The sequence below is a fragment of the Ambystoma mexicanum genome, chromosome 13 (assembly GCF_040938575.1).
Source record: "Ambystoma mexicanum isolate Mex_15411 chromosome 13, UKY_AmexF1_1, whole genome shotgun sequence".
Taxonomy (NCBI): Eukaryota; Metazoa; Chordata; class Amphibia; order Caudata; family Ambystomatidae; genus Ambystoma; species Ambystoma mexicanum.
In genome coordinates, this window is record NC_090938.1 from 181,459,799 (window position 1) to 181,475,951 (window position 16,153).

The window sequence follows — 16,153 nt, forward strand, 5'->3', positions numbered from 1 at the left end:
AAAAAAGAAATAAAGAGAAATGCAGTAGAAATTGTTTAGGAGGCAGGACATTTTGAAAGAAACACAAAGCTTTTTATGGGTTTGGTTTGAGGAGGAAGTACTGACGATAGAGACATACTTATTTTTCAAAGGAAACTCATTCAGTTTTATATTACAGGTGGGCAGGAGAGATCTATACACCAGGAGAATTGGCAGCACCTGACCCTGCGAGCAGGGACCCACCAAGATGCCCAGTCATAATCTTTTCCATATTCTGTGTTTGATAATTGCCTTTATGAACAACTCCCTCATCCTTTCATCCCCCAGAAGAAGTAATCAAATGCCCCTACCCGTTTAAACTGTTCTTTGATGATATGAGTCGAATGTTCAAGTGCTCTGAGACGAAAGAAGCACTAAAATGCTAAAAGGACTGGCCTATGAATTAAAGGGCTTTTGAAATCGCTTCAAAACAGCCCAAAGGACAAAATAAAGTATGAACTAAATGGAGAAAGTCTGTGGACTTGGAATAAGGAGAATAAAGAAATCGGGTGGAAGATGTGCTGATGAAAGACGAATGGAAAAAAGAAGACACGCACTAAGAATGTGCATGGGGAAGACAATGAGGGGCAAGGAAATGTCATGCAGAGGGAGTAAGAAAAAAGTGCACATTAAAAGGTGCACATTTACATACTAAGGTGGGTTCCCTCGGGGAATAATGTTCTCTTGATTCTTGAATTGGCTGTAATTGCTTGATGTGTATAGTTAGTTCAAGTTTAATTGGGTGCTAGAGGTGTGATTCAGATAAACGCAAACAAAAGTATTCTTTAAGGATACATACATGTTTAGACTGGGAGAATTTCATTTATAATATATTATTGTTGAACTTGTAGAAATGATGCATAATACCTCCCATGTTGAGACATATCACCACACTGAGGGGGTGAATGGTACAGGGATGTATCGGTACACTACATATGGGCGAGGGAGGACATTGGGTGTAGTGGCCCTATATTGAAGAGATGTCTAAATACAGGCCAGAGGGGGGAGTTTAGAGGAGGTATTTGACCCACAACCCCCCTAACTGAATACAGTTGACATGTCAGGATGATCAATGGTTCCATTATTGCAAACATCAGAATTGTAGCACTTTTTGAAGACAAAAGCACATTTTAGGGCGACATATATTTTTTAGGGTCAGAATGACCTAGGGGGTGTAGGGTGTCTCAGGTATTACCTGTACATCATGAATATCAAAAATTTAGTCTGGGAACTACATAGAAGAAGTTGTGTGCAAAAATAGGTTGGTTAGCCATTTGGTAAAATGGCCAAGTATTCAGAAGGGGTAGATTTTTAAATGGATGCTGAAACAAAATGGCCTCTCGACCAGATGTTAGAATAGATGACTCATTGTGAATCCAGAATGTTCTTTGGCAGCAGTTCCTCAGCAGTTCATTGTAGATTACTATACTTGGTGTGTATATTTAGAATTTCTTGGCAGGAAAGTAGTTAATGACTGACAGCAAATCAGTTAAAGAGCATGGGAAGACTATCAATTAGGGTAAACAGCTGTTTAACTAGCAACAGATATGCTGAGTTCATGACATTAACACCAGTATAGCCTGCCAAGAGAGCCCCGGCCATCAGATAAGGACTGCTCCTTTTCAGACATCAAATCATTTATAATAAGTTTTCAGTTGAGTCTCACGCAACCTATCAGATCAAGTGTCAGTCAACATGCCAAATTTTATCACGAGGACTTGGTGAGTGTCAGTGAAATAAGTCACTTACAGGCAAGTAAGGAGATTGTTTTTAGTGGCAAGAACCAATCAATGTGTATTGCACAAGTGTAATAAATGTTACATCCGCCTTAAAAAAGCATAAAAGGAGTTGATTTCGAGTGTTCATTTGCCATTGTGTCCTGGTATCCTGTGATGCATTAAAGATGATTTTGAACACAGACCTGGCGTCAGTCTTCCCCCTTGTCTGGTCTCCAGTACCTCAGTCCACTGATGTCAAAGGTAATGGAGAATGCAGAGCCCTCCTATTCAGACCTGTAGTGGTTTGCTTGCCTCTCCAGAACTTTGGTTTTTCTTGGTGCCACTCAGATACTGCTGTAAACAGACTTCCTCCCAGCGTAGAAATCAGTGCCTTCTTCTCCTACTGTCACTATGCAGTTTGGCAACTGTTTCTCAGTAGTCTCTCCTCGCTTACCAGATCTAGGTGGGTCTTCCAAGAGACCTGTACTTGCTCACTCAGCTCTCCAGAGCTCTGCTTTTTCTTGGTGTGACTGGTAGACCACTGTAGACAAGCTTCCTCCCCATGTAGGAAGCCAATCCTACTTCTCCTTTTGTCTCACTTCCCTGCCACAGTAGCTTTGAACTTCATGTGTTTCTCTCTGTCCCTGGTGTTTTCTCCTCCAACACTTATGATGCTACTTGGGGGCTTCCCCTGCATAACTTTATAGTCTTTCTTTTGTGCTGGACTGGTACTCATTATGGTTTCATGGGTTTACTGTGTCACAGTACCAGACAGGTATTTTTTGTTCGGTTGAGATATCACAGTAGCAAATGTATAGTGATTATTTATGTTTTCTTCCTGAAGATTTCACTAAATTTAGTTGTTGAGTGAATTGGTCAATGAGTTCCTCATCGGAATGGGAGGCTTTGTCCCCAAAGGGGGAGTCTCCTCTGGAGTGGTGCTGCTTTCCTCCTTTATGGGGTTTTCACTATATCAGGATAGGTCTAGGGTGTCAATGGTTTTGAGGTTTCCAACCCTTCTGAGCTATGCACAATATTCTCCTGGAAAAATTACCCTTTTCCCTTCTTTCTATTGAAATCCCTTTCAGTAGAAAGACCAGTAGAAAGACCAGGCAGGTGTTAACTCGAGAAACTCATAGTTTTCTTTTTCTGTCGAGAAATAAAGTTCCTGGGATTCTTGAGAAACCCAGGATTTCATATTATTTAAAGGGGTGGTTTGTCTGAATGTTGTTGAGATCTATCTCTAAACCTGTGAGAGAAAAATATTATTAGGCGGTTTTTCTGTAAGATCTACTTTCACCAAGTTTTCTAAAGTTCCCTCCCCGGTCTGCTGTTTTAATGGTTTTCGGAAGGGGGACTTCATATGGAAGATAGGCTAGCAATTTACCCCTTTTGATTTGAATGGGTTCAATGGAATAATTTAGGATGACGAGTTGGAACTCTTCGTCATACTATAAAAGGGAAAGAACAATTAATCCTGTTTTCCGCCAAGATTTTGTTGGTAGAATCACAGACTGTAAAACTGGGAGGGATGTCTATATGGAAACCTTAACTAAGCAAAGTCTAATCCCGCCCAGGTTTTCATTGCCCCTGGGGACTAAAGATCCTATAATCATTCCGCTCTATACTCTTCTGAATAGGTAGACATGTTTCAGGGATCAAGATATGAAAACTGAGACCCAACCTACTTCTACTGAGTTTAGGTTCTGGGGAAGCAATTACGTAGGTCAGCTCTGTATCATGTTGTCCTAATCGCACCTCTAACACCATATGTGGTGCTTCAGAAGAAGAAGGCGACAGACTAGGTTTTTCCATGTTTATGTGACTTTATTCAAATAAGAAAGTGGCCTAACTTTCCCTGAGCTATGGGTTTCCCTAACTAACAAAACTAAACTAGGATGCTGGTCAGTCAGTTGGGAAGTCCAAAGTTATAGTTTGTCCTCCATCAAAACGAATCTACTCTGACCCTATACCTAATACTAAACAACTAACATTCTGGAGAAGGTTCCTTTCTCCCGGGTTGCTCCCTTAGCACGTCTTTGTTAGTACAGGGTAATACTTGTATCAGTTTGTTTAATTCACTTATGGGACTTTTCCACCCCTCTTGGTCTTTCTTCTCTTGGCCTTTCTGTTTTGTCTTTAAAGAGTTTCCTTTTTCTTGTGGTTCTTTCACTTTGGGTTTCTATATAATACCCAATGAATATCTTGAGTATCTTGAGTATCATAGATAGTCTTATTTCACTCAAAAGTCTCACTTTTTGTATCACTTGGCTTTCTACTGGGACAAGTAGGATGAATCCAGTAATTGTTCTCACTCTTCTTGATACTTTGCATCTCACAGGGACAAGTGTGATAGACCCATTGATAGTTATCACTCTTCTTGATACATTGCATTTCGCTGGGACGAGTATGATGGGCCAGTGAGGATTCTCACTCTTCTTATTACTTTGCCTGTCACTGGTATGAGTACGAATGTCACAATAATGGTTCTCACTTTCCCTAGTAATGCTGTGATGAGGATCAGTATAGTATTCGTTATAGTCATTACCCACCCCAGGTCTCCCACTCACCACGTTAACTTAATGGCACTGGGATTGCGTCAGTTGGTTGGTAGTTCACCTCTTGGATTCTTCTCTGTAGGTCAAGATGGCAACTTCACTTGTCTCTTTCTATCTCATCGACACTCTCTGTGGTTTTACTTTGTCTGTTACTTCACTGATGGGAAACTGCTTTCTAGTATTCTCTCCAGAGACCTGTACTGGTTTGCTCGGCTCTCCAGAACTTTGCTTTTTCTTGGTGTGACTTGGCCACTACTATTAACAGGCTTTGTTCCAGCGTAGGAAGCTGTGCCTTCCTTAACTCCTCTCTCACTTCACTGATAGGGCCAATATTCACTACTCACTCACCAGGTCTGGGTGGGTCTCTCCAGACATCTGTAGTTGCTTGCTTGGCTCTCCAGAGTCCTGCTTTTTTCTTTGTGCAATTCAGGCACCGCTGTAGACAAGCTTCATCCTTGCGTCGGAAGCCCTGCCTTCTCCTCTTTTTATCTCACTTCTCAGTTACGGGGAATTTTGACTCCCTGGTGTCTCCTCCTCCAACAATTACAATGATGCACTGGGCATTCCACTGCATAACGTAATAGCCTATTTTTGTTTTGGACTGGTACTCAGCCAGAATTACATTTGTTTTTATACTTGCATGTTGTGAGCAAAGGCGTCATGAAAATACCTTGAAAAATTCTCCTAAACACTGTTGGTGACTGGTATCTATTTTTTTATTTCTTGTACCCCATATAGAACACATTACAAACTGTATGGCTTTTTACTCAAAAACTCACAATAAGTTCTGATACACAATTTAAACCCGTTATTTCAAAACTTTTGTCAGAGGGAGAAACTCCCTCGACTCGACTTGTTTGGTGCAGGCTCCCTCGCGGTACTCGTTCACTCCATTTATGCTCCTCCATTTCAAACATTGACCAGCCACCAATGAACATCACCTACCTGCCGCTGCAGATGAGGTGTTTTCTACCGGGCACAAAGGTGCAGGGGGTGCCTTAATGCTGCTGTCACTTTCAGCACACTGTCATATATATTTATGCATAGTATACACATCTTAGTCTGGAATAGACCTTCCTTGAGTAGAGAAACGTGATTTTGCTTTCGTTGATTTGCAGTCATAATAAACGATATAATTGTTCCTCCATACTGAAACTCAAGGGGACATTTTTTGCATCTCCTGTTTGCGGTGCAGCACCAGTCTTAATTTTGTTTATTTTTATTTATTTATTGGGTTTTTATGATGCTCCTATACCCAAAGTGTTTCAAGGCACAAAAAGACAGGGCGGGCTGGAACTGTCCTACTAGGCCCTTTGACATTCGTATCGTGCAAGTGCACTGATAGAAGTGCAGGGGAGGAAGTCAAGTGATGAAGGGTTAACCATGTGGACAGAGCCAGGAAGAAGAGAGTGCAGGGGCAGAAGGTCCACGTGCTATGTGTGAGGGACGGGCTGGAAGGGCTAAGGGATGCATGCCAAGCCAGGATAGTGCAGGGGGAGGGAACTCAGAAGGGCAAGTGCAGGATTGTGAGGTCAGCATGGACCAAGTGCAAGGGTAGACTGGTGAGGGGGGGGGCTGGTGCCCTGTGCAAATCTAAATAAACCAGGCAGCAAGTCAAGAGACAGGGGGGGAGAAGTTAGCTGGGGACGGGGAAAGGAAAGTAGAAAGAGACAGGGAAGGTCTTGAGCAGCTTCCAGAACTTAAGGAGATCCGGACCATGTCTGAGAGGGGCAGGGAAGCTATTCCAGAGAGAGGCACCTGCGGATGAGAGATCTACCCCGCCCCCACTCTCTGTTTGCAGAAGCGCCTGATCTGCATAGAGTTGGAGCTGGAAGACTGAATGGGCTCCAGCAGGAAGGTATTTAGGGAGAGAGAGTTGGATGCAGCTGAGTCCCAGGCCCCAGAAAGCCTTGTGGATGATGCATAGGGTTTTTAACTTGATCTTCGCAGCAACCTAGAGCCAGCAGAGAGATTTTAGGGCTGTTGCAGTACCTGGGCTTGAGGCCAAAATAAGTCTTGCAGTCCTATTCGGGATTAGTTGAAGGGGGCAGAGGGAGGAGTAAGGTAGTTGGAGGAAGAGGCTGTTACAGTAGTCCAGCCTGGAGAGGTCCGGAGCTCTGGAGACATTGAGTTTTGGGGGAAGGTGAGGAAAGGAAGAATGCCTCTGAGGAGGTGAAGCTGAGAGTGAGCCATCTCGGCAAGGGCCGTGGAGAGAAGAGAAGGAGAGAGAGGAGTTTAAGGTGACACCTAGGATTTTTTCCCACAGGAGCGTCAGGAGAGGGAGCCCATGGAGGCAGACAGTGTGTAGGGGGAAAGGAGGGAGCAGGAGTCCCAAATAGGAGGATACAAGTCTTTCTGGCATTAAGGCAGAGATAATTAGCAGTGCACAATGCCTGAATAGCAGTCAGACAGTCAGGTATGAGAGAGGAAGAGGAGGAGGCAGAGGAGGGAAGCTTGAAGGAGAGTTGCATGTCATCCACATTACACTGGAAGTTAGGAGAGAAGGCAGAGATATGTTGGTCTAGAGGGGAAAGGTAGATGTTGACAAGCCAAGGTGAGAGAATAGAGCCCTGGGGGACACCACAGGTGGGGAGTGAGATGGAGGAGAGAAAGGGGCCCAGTTAAACCTGGGAAAGTCGTTCAAACAGGAAAGAGGTCAGCCAGTTCAGAGCCAGGTCCATGATGCCACGGATATCACAGAGACAACTTTTAAAGGTGGCATGATTGACCTATCAAAAGCAGAGAAGAGGCAAAGAAGCATGAGACCGGAAGCAGAGTTGGAATTGAGATTAGAGAGCAAGACTTCACAGGTGTTCAGGAGTGCAGTTTCCGTGCCTCTGGCAGCTCTGAAGCCAGACTGGTGGTTGTGGAGACAACCAACAGATTCAGGAGATGGTGCACAAGAGAGTGCTTGGGGAGTGACTGGAAAGATCCAGTGGCAAAGGAGTGATTGCAGAAATCAGCCAAGGCTGGAGCAAGGGCGACCATGTTGTCCTTGATAGTTCTAGGCGAGCAGGGGAGAACTCATTTGGATAGACTTTTATAGAATGGACTTGTCTAGAAACCCCATTAGGTGATATGGGAGAGAAAGTGGAGAGTAGGAGGGAAGAGGGGAAGGGGGCCAAGTGGGGCCTGAGAGTGGGTGAGGGAGAAGGGTTGGGTGTAGTGGAGATAGTGTACAGGACATCCTGAGCTTCAGTAATGAAGTGAGAGGCAAGAGAATTGCAGAGGGCCACGGAAGGCAGAGGAGAAATTGAGAATGCAGTAGGATTGGCAAGTTCCTTGCAGATTTTGAAAAGTTCAGCCATGTTGATAGTGGCCCCAGAGATGCAGGCTTGGAGTGAAGCTCAGGTCTCTCATAAGTTATGTTTAAAAGCTACTCTGATACGCTAACCATACTACTATATCACTGGTATATGCACCTCGGAGGCTCGGGACTGGTGCCAGGGGAAAGGAAGGAAGAAATACAGTCAATCTGACCCACACATTCTATGCTTTGTTGATATTGCGCCCCTCACAAGGCCTCCACCATAATTTTGATCTATAATGTATCCTTCCCTGTACCTCTTGTTTCAAAGGATGTATTTATGTGGAGAGGTGAAACAGTCGTAGACATTTAGATCTTTTATGGCCGTTTGGTTTAGGATTGGGTTTGGGCTCACTCACTATCACAGAATGCATATGTGGGCATCGGGTCAGTGGTGTTGGCCATGTCTCTGGGTAGGCTGGGTGGAGGTTGGAGTTTGGCTGGCAGTTTGGCTGTGATAAATGGCGTTGTCTCACAGCCTTGCAGGATGCATTCTTCCCAGTGATACTGAGTAATTGCAACAATTGAGGGACAAGGGAAAGCTTCTGTGAGAACTGGCCGTGCAGACTCATTCTGTTTTAATGTTCTGGGTCTCGTCGAGTTCTTCCATTGAGCTACAGTTGTGCCGCTCCGCCATGCAAGACTATGCATCCATCATAATTACAAAATGGTGTTCCTTTCTATGCGCACACTGGCCTATGTATCTATCGTTCCCACTATATTATATCCGTGCAGAGTTTCATAGCATGGCCCTCTCCCACCTTGGGATTTGCCTCCTCAATTTAAAGCACCTAGGGGGGTGGGGTAGACTCATTTCCATCCACACAATGGTAATAACTTTGTACTATTTGATTAATCTGCATGGAACGTATAAAACATATTTAGATCCAACTCTGTTACATCCTTTGGAGAAGAGAGGGGGTTATACTTATTTGAATGCACACATGTTTAATTCCCATTTAAAATCCACCCACTAGGACATTTTTACAGTAGCCTCCAGACAAAGCACTGCATGGAGTTACACCAAAAATATTCAAGAAGTTGTTGCCTGATCCAATTCTTATGCTTTGCATGGTTTGGTGAAATCTGTCCAGCAGTTTAAAATTAATAGAAACACAAAGACACATATTCTTCCATTGGGCCTTCAAATATCTTAGGACTGTGATGAATTAAAGGTTATCATCCCACAGGCCTTTGCCTGGGACCCTTCTCATGTGGCTAGGGAAGGGCAGAGGCTTCCTAATCCTAATCCTTGGGTTGTGTTCTGTTGGAAGATCAAATGAGAGGGGACTCGGGTCAGGAGAATTGGGAGAATCCTCTAAACAACTTCCCTAGTGACCATACGGTCCTAATGGCCTGTTGCAAAATCAAAATATGTGATACAAAAACGAATATGGATGTTGTGGACTTCAAGTCCCATAATAGCATAGGTACTGGGATGAGGAAGAGAGACTTAGAGGTACAGAGCTACAGTATGTAGTTTAGTGTTCCTAATAACTTACAACTGATCAGGAATATTGATTATTTAAAACACTCTCAGGTCCAGATCAGAAGAAGCTGCAGTAGTAGTAGGAAAAGTAATCGGCAGTGGCAGAGAGACCAAAGACCCTGGGACCGCCCCCATATCTGTAATGGTTGATCATGCGGAGAGTCATGAGACAGAGAATCCCGGGTTGCAGTGGTCGCGCAACAGCAAGAAGTGCTGTTGCAGGTTCCCTGTGGGAGAGAAGCACTTTCTACACATTGTGCCTGGCTCCGGTAGCTGGCGAGCACCAAGGAGAGAGAGGGGCAACGTGGGCTCCTGTACAGGAAGGTGCAAGTCACAGGACTGCAACCGGAGCTGTCAGAAGCTCCAACTCCAACAAACAGAGAAGAAGTGGCAGCAGCAGCGGGATACGTGGATGCACAGGGAAAGACCATTGGTCCAGGGGTGTCAGAGGTTGACTATCCTGAGGGCTGATGGGGTTTATCTGGGCCTTTTTATTTCTGAAACCTTATTTCAAGCATCTCTTTGTTTTCGGCCTTAGCTCTTGTTTTCAGGGTAGGAAAAATATCCCAGGTCAAGATGGAGGACGTGACTCTGTGCAGTGACTGGTCCCAGTCAGAATAATGGCTGAGTAGCCAACATTCCAAACCACCTTTCATTGTCTTTGGCCTAGTGGCAGGTCATGTTTATGTTTCTTCCCCTTAAATTAGGCACAATCATTTCTTGACCATCAAGATCCCACTTTTAGCTCTTCCTCCTCAATGGAATTCTCCCTTTTCTCACTTCCCCCAAATGCTCAATGTGACCCAAGCCCTGGTTCATTCTAGGTTTGACTATTGCAATGGACTATTCCTGATTCTACCATCTTCCACTCTGCGACCCCTCCAGCTAATCCAGAATAGGACAGCAAGTCTTATCCTTGGCCCTAAGCCCAGGGATTGCATTGCTCCTGCATTAAAAAACGTTTTCTCTGGCTCCCGGTTGCTGCACGGATTAAATTCAAATCCTTCTGCATCATCCACAAGGTGTCTGGGCCCAGAGACCACACTATCTTCAACTTTATCTTATTAAATACTCCCCCTCTAGACCACTATGCTCATCTGGCTCTAACTCTCTGTGTGTAAAGCATTTTGCTAAACAGAGGGCAGGTGGTCGTTCACTTTCCTCAGCTGGCTCCATTCTTATGGAACAGCCTCCCCTCCCTCTGCGTCTTGAGCAGGATCTTCTTAAATTCTGGAAGCTCCTTAAGACTCTCCTCTTTACCTCTTCCTTCCCTTCTTATCTCCCCTGCTAATCCCACAGTTGTTGCGATTGGTGTCCTGGGCCCTTATGCATCCTTGGGGCACTTGCACTTACACCCACCACCCTGGTAGCTCGCACTTACACCCTTCACGACTCCAAGCCGTGCAGCACTCAATATTTCTAGTACTTCATCTGTGGCTCACCCATGAGCTCAGACTCCACAGCACTGACCCCCTGTCTTCTACCTTGCTGCACTTGGATGCTCCAAATACTGACAAGGCATAGTAGGTGTGTCCTGTTTTCCTCTCCCCCCCCGCTGCTCTTATATATTGTGTTTTTGAAGTATTTTAATGCCACTCCTGCTCCCTCCCTTGACCTTTTGGTGCTTTGAAATAGTATTTTCCTATTGTGTAAGCGCCTAACAAGCAAACAATAAAATAAAAAATAAAGCTCAGGAAGAGTGAAGCGGGAGCAGAAGTCTGAAAGGAGGTTTTTTCTGAGGAGGAGAAAGCAGCGGTAGCTACTTATTGCAGTTAAGTTCTTGAATAGATTTTCATTAAACTTCTCAAGAAAATCTGTAAATGGTTTTTGTCGAGCAGAATACCAAAAAGAGTCATTTTAATATAAATATAAGACTCAGGCAGTGTGTGTGTTGCATTAAACTCTCAGGGCCCAATTCAAGGACTTTTTTACACGGTTCAAAGTGTCTTTGCACTGCTGAAAAGTGACTTTGCACTGATGACACATCAGTGCTTTAACTGACAGAAAGAGCGCACCAACAATGTTGACAGTTACCTGCCAACTGCCAGCTCTACCAAGCATTCTGTCATATGCAATGAAGGATGGTCACAGCTACAAGTCAGGATCTCCCCGACGCTGGCACGGTGAAAGAAGCTGAAAGCAGCTCTGTGCTAAGATTTACCACAAGATGCTGGCACGGTGACACTGCTTCCACTGAAGCAGGGTTTGGACACCCTCTAGAGGGCATTCTCGTTTCTGCATGCGTACAGCATAACATAAACTGCATGTTGCCAAAGACTTATTTTCTGTGTTTGCGGTGTGTGTTTTACTGATCAGTTTTACCAGGATTCTGCTTGAGACTGTGCTTTTATCAACCCAGAAAGCAGGGATCCCAGTTTGTGCAATTACAGTATATTGGGCACAAAAGCCACAAGCAACTAGGAAAACTCAAAGAGCTTGGTCTTCTTCCAGTGAACTAAACATGTGTGTTCTCAGAAGACGTGTTTTAAAAAAGAAAAAAATTGAGATACCAAAACGACTTTTTTGCAAAGATCCCTCTTGGCAGTAGCTGAGGGAATTCAATTAAAGTGGGTAAAACTTAAGGACCTACAAGAGGGGATTGTTAGTTTAGGAATGTATAATTTAACATGCCCCAATGCAGATATCTGCCAGAGCCAAAGCTGAGAATCTGAATAGTTTGTTATTTTATCCACTTCACCTTTCCCGTGGGGGTGTTCTGGGCTCAGCTGTTTTTAAAATCGGGTTGAGTGTGAGACACCCTGGAGGGACTTTGGGGTTCAGCAGCTCCCGAGGACATGTGGAGAAAACATTGACCTGACACCGTTGAGTTGTTCACTGACATCTGACCCTGTGTTTTTGGCCCAAAACCTATGCGAAGAGGAACGAGCGGAGAAACTTTATAACTATCACTAATCAAGTAATCATAGAAAGATATTTAAGAAATGCTGTGATTACCATTACATCAGGAAAGAGCGGCAGTATTGAACACCAAAGTTATTCACCATTGGAATAGTAAAGACGGGGCAATATTACAACAAAACTATAACCAGTATTGCCAAAGTAAAGAAGAGGCAATATGTAAGACAGATAACAAACAATATTGCCTAGGCCAAAGAAAGGTCATTGGAAGTAAAACAGAAAACAGCTTTCTTCGAGAGAGAAACTTGGCCAAAAGATATTACCAATAATTACCTGGTGTGATAGTGAAAACCCAAATGTGGCAGGAAAGTGGCCCTCCTTGTGGAGAGTGGCAAGGGGGAGATGAGTGTGACATGCATTGCATGTGGCCAATCAGTGAAACAAACAGCATAAAAGGGTGTTGCATCCTTATGTTATGTTATGTTATGTTATTTTGCACTTATATAGCGCCTTATATACCATTGGTATGGTCTGAAGGCGCTGGTAGGTTGAACGCCCTTGGGAACCGCAGTTCAGATCAGTAGAGAGAGTAGGGAGAGTCAAAAAGGTGCGTGTGAGCACCGGATATGTGTGCAGCTCGTGCGGCACTTGTGTAATAGCTGCTTCTTATCGGTAGGTGTGGTGGTTGAGAGATCAGGAGAATGTGTTATGGAAGAAGTTGTGTATTTTACTATTATTGAAAGACAAAGAGGCCGATTCATGGAATAATTAGCGCGGCGCAAGTGGGCAAAAACGTGCGAATCGCAGTGGAATAGCGAAAATCGCAGTGCAAGTGCGAAAATCGCACGAAAAGCAGCGCACATCGATTCATGGAAGGCCGTGCGCGAGAAAACCAGCGGATGTGCGATAAAAAAGTGCGCGGCGCACGTTGGCGCACAGGCCATGTAACTGCGTGCGCCAGGTCACAGCGAAAATCGCACAGGCCACAGCGAAAATCGCACATAGCGCGGCGCACGCAACAAAAGTAGGCGGAACACGGGCGTAACACTCGGAATGGGGAACAACTTGCCAAAACGTGGGCGTCACGGGGGAAGTACAGGGCACAAGTGCGCGGAACGCCCACACGCTCGCCTACAACACGTATTCATGGAATAGAATAGGGCAAAAAAGCGCACGCTCAAACCAGCGCACAGGCACAAACACGACCGCCACAAGAAAGCAGGCGGTAGCGTCTCTGCGGCTGTAAGAAATGTGCGCCAAAAGGTGCGCCAACAAATAGCACCTATATACTGCCATGATGAATGTCCTATACTGTGGCCCTCCAGGACAAATGACGTGCAAAGGGGTACCCACAAACACGGACACCCGCTGACAAAAAATACGTGTGCGTGTATACCGGGGTGCGCGGGAAGTCTCACACGCGATTTGGCCGGGTACGTGGATTACAGGGGTGCGCGGGAAGTTCCACAAGCGATTGGCCCAGTGCGAGCAGGGTACGTGTATTTCAGGGGTGCGCGGGAAGTTCCACACGCGATTGGCCCAGTGCGAGCAGGGTACGTGTATTTCAGGGGTGCGCGGGAATTTCCACACGCGATTTCAGCAGGGTATGTGATTTTCAGGGGTGCGCGGGAAGTTCCACACGCGATTTCATCAGGGTACGTGTATTTCAGGGGTGCGCGGGAAGTTCCACACGCGATTGGCCCAGTGCGAGCAGGGTACGTGTATTTCAGGGGTGCGCGGGAATTTCCACACGCGATTTCAGCAGGGTATGTGTATTTCAGGGGTGCGTGGGAAGTTCCACACGCAATTTCATCAGGGTACGTGGATTGCAGGGGTGCGCGGGAAGTTCCACACGCGATTGGCCCAGTGCGAGCAGGGTACGTGTATTTCAGGGGTGCGCGTGAAGTTCCACACGCGATTGGCCCAGTGCGAGCAGGGTACGTGTATTTCAGGGGTGCGCGGGAATTTCCACACGCGATTTCAGCAGGGTATGTGTATTTCAGGGGTGCGCGGGAAGTTCCACACGCAATTTCATCAGGGCACGTGTATTTCAGGGGTGCGCGGGAAGTTCCACACGCGATTTCAGCAGGGTATGTGTATTTCAGGGGTTCTGGGGAGTACCACACGTGAATTGGCCGTGTGGGTCCTCCCAGTTGTACGCACCACAACCTCCACGGCCCCTGCAGGCAGCCCACACCACGGGGGACTACCCTGCACCCCTGCTCATGTCCCGCAGGCAGCCCATCCACCATGGGCATGCCCCCCAGCCAACTCACATGTCACCTTGCACTACTGATCAACAATGCATGTCTCCCACCACCCCCACTCCCCAGCCACCAGGGGCACCCAACACCAGGCCCCCACTCATGTCTCCCACCACCCCCACCCCCCAGCAGTGCAGGGGCAGCCTCCACCAGGCCCCCACTCATGTCTCCCACCACCCCCACCCCCCAGCAGTGCAGGGGCACCCTCCACCAGGCCCCCACTCATGTCTCTCACCACCCCCACCCCCCAGCAGTGCAGGGGCAGCCTCCACCAGGCCCCCACTCATGTCTCCCACCACCCCCACCCCCCAGCAGTGCAGGGGCAGCCTCCACCAGGCCCCCACTCATGTCTCTCACCACCCCCACCCCCCAGCAGTGCAGGGGCACCCTCCACCAGGCCCCCACTCATGTCTCCCACCACCCCCACGCCCCAGCAGTGCAGGGGCACCCTCCACCAGGCCCCCACTCATGTCTCCCACCTCCCCCACCCCCCTGCCACCATGGGCAGCGCCCACCAGGCCCCCACTCATGTCTCCCACCACCCCCACCCCCCAGCAGTGCAGGGGCACCCTCCACCAGGCCCCCACTCATGTCTCCCACCACCCCCACCCCCCAGCAGTGCAGGGGCAGCCTCCACCAGGCCCCCACTCATGTCTCCCACCACCCCCACCCCCCAGCAGTGCAGGGGCAGCCTCCACCAGGCCCCCACTCATGTCTCCCACCACCCCCACCCCCCAGAAGTGCAGGGGCACTCTCCACCAGGCCCCCACTCATGTCTCCCACCACCCCCACCCCCCAGCAGTGCAGGGGCACCCTCCACCAGGCCCCCACTCATGTCTCCCACCACCCCCACCACCCTGCCACCATGGGCAGCCCCCACCAGGCCCCCACTCATGTCTCCCACCACCCCCACCCCCCAGCAGTGCAGGGGCAGCCTCCACCAGGCCCCCACTCATGTCTCCCACCACCCCTACCCCCCAGCAGTGCAGGGGCACCCTCCACCAGGCCCCCACTCATGTCTCCCACCACCCCCACCCCCCAGCAGTGCAGGGGCACCCTCCACCAGGCCCCCACTCATGTCTCCCACCACCCCCACCACCCTGCCACCATGGGCAGCCTCCACCAGGCCCCCACTCATGTCTCCCACCACCCCCACCCCCCAGCAGTGCAGGGGCCCCCTCCACCAGGCCCCCACTCATGTCTCCCACCACCCCCACCCCCCTGCCACCATGGGCAGCCCCCACCAGGCCCCCACTCATGTCTCCCACCCCCCCACCCCCCAGCAGTGCAGGGGCAGCCTCCACCAGGCCCCCACCCATGTCTCCCACCACCCCCACCCCCCAGCAGTGCAGGGGCACCCTCCACCAGGCCCCCACTCATGTCTCCCACCACCCCCACCCCCCAGCAGTGCAGGGGCACCCTCCACCAGGCCCCCACTCATGTCTCCCACCACCCCCACCCCCCAGCAGTGCAGGGGCAGCCTCCACCAGGCCCCCACTCATGTCTCCCACCACCCCCACCCCCCAGCAGTGCAGGGGCACCCTCCACCAGGCCCCCACTCATGTCTACCACCACCCCCACCCCCCAGCAGTGCAGGGGCAGCCTCCACCAGGCCCCCACTCATGTCTCCCACCACCCCCACCCCCCAGCAGTGCTGGGGCAGCCTCCACCAGGCCCCCACTCATGTCTCCCACCACCCCCACCCCCCAGCAGTGCAGGGGCACCCTCCACCAGGCCCCCACTCATGTCTCCCACCACCCCCACCCCCCTGCCACCATGGGCAGCCCCCACCAGGCCCCCACTCATGTCTCCCACCCCCCCACCCCCCAGCAGTGCAGCAGTGCAGGGGCAGCCTCCACCAGGCCCCCACCCATGTCTCCCACCACCCCCACCCCCCTGCCACGATGGGCAGCCTCCACCAGGCCCCCACCCATGTCTCC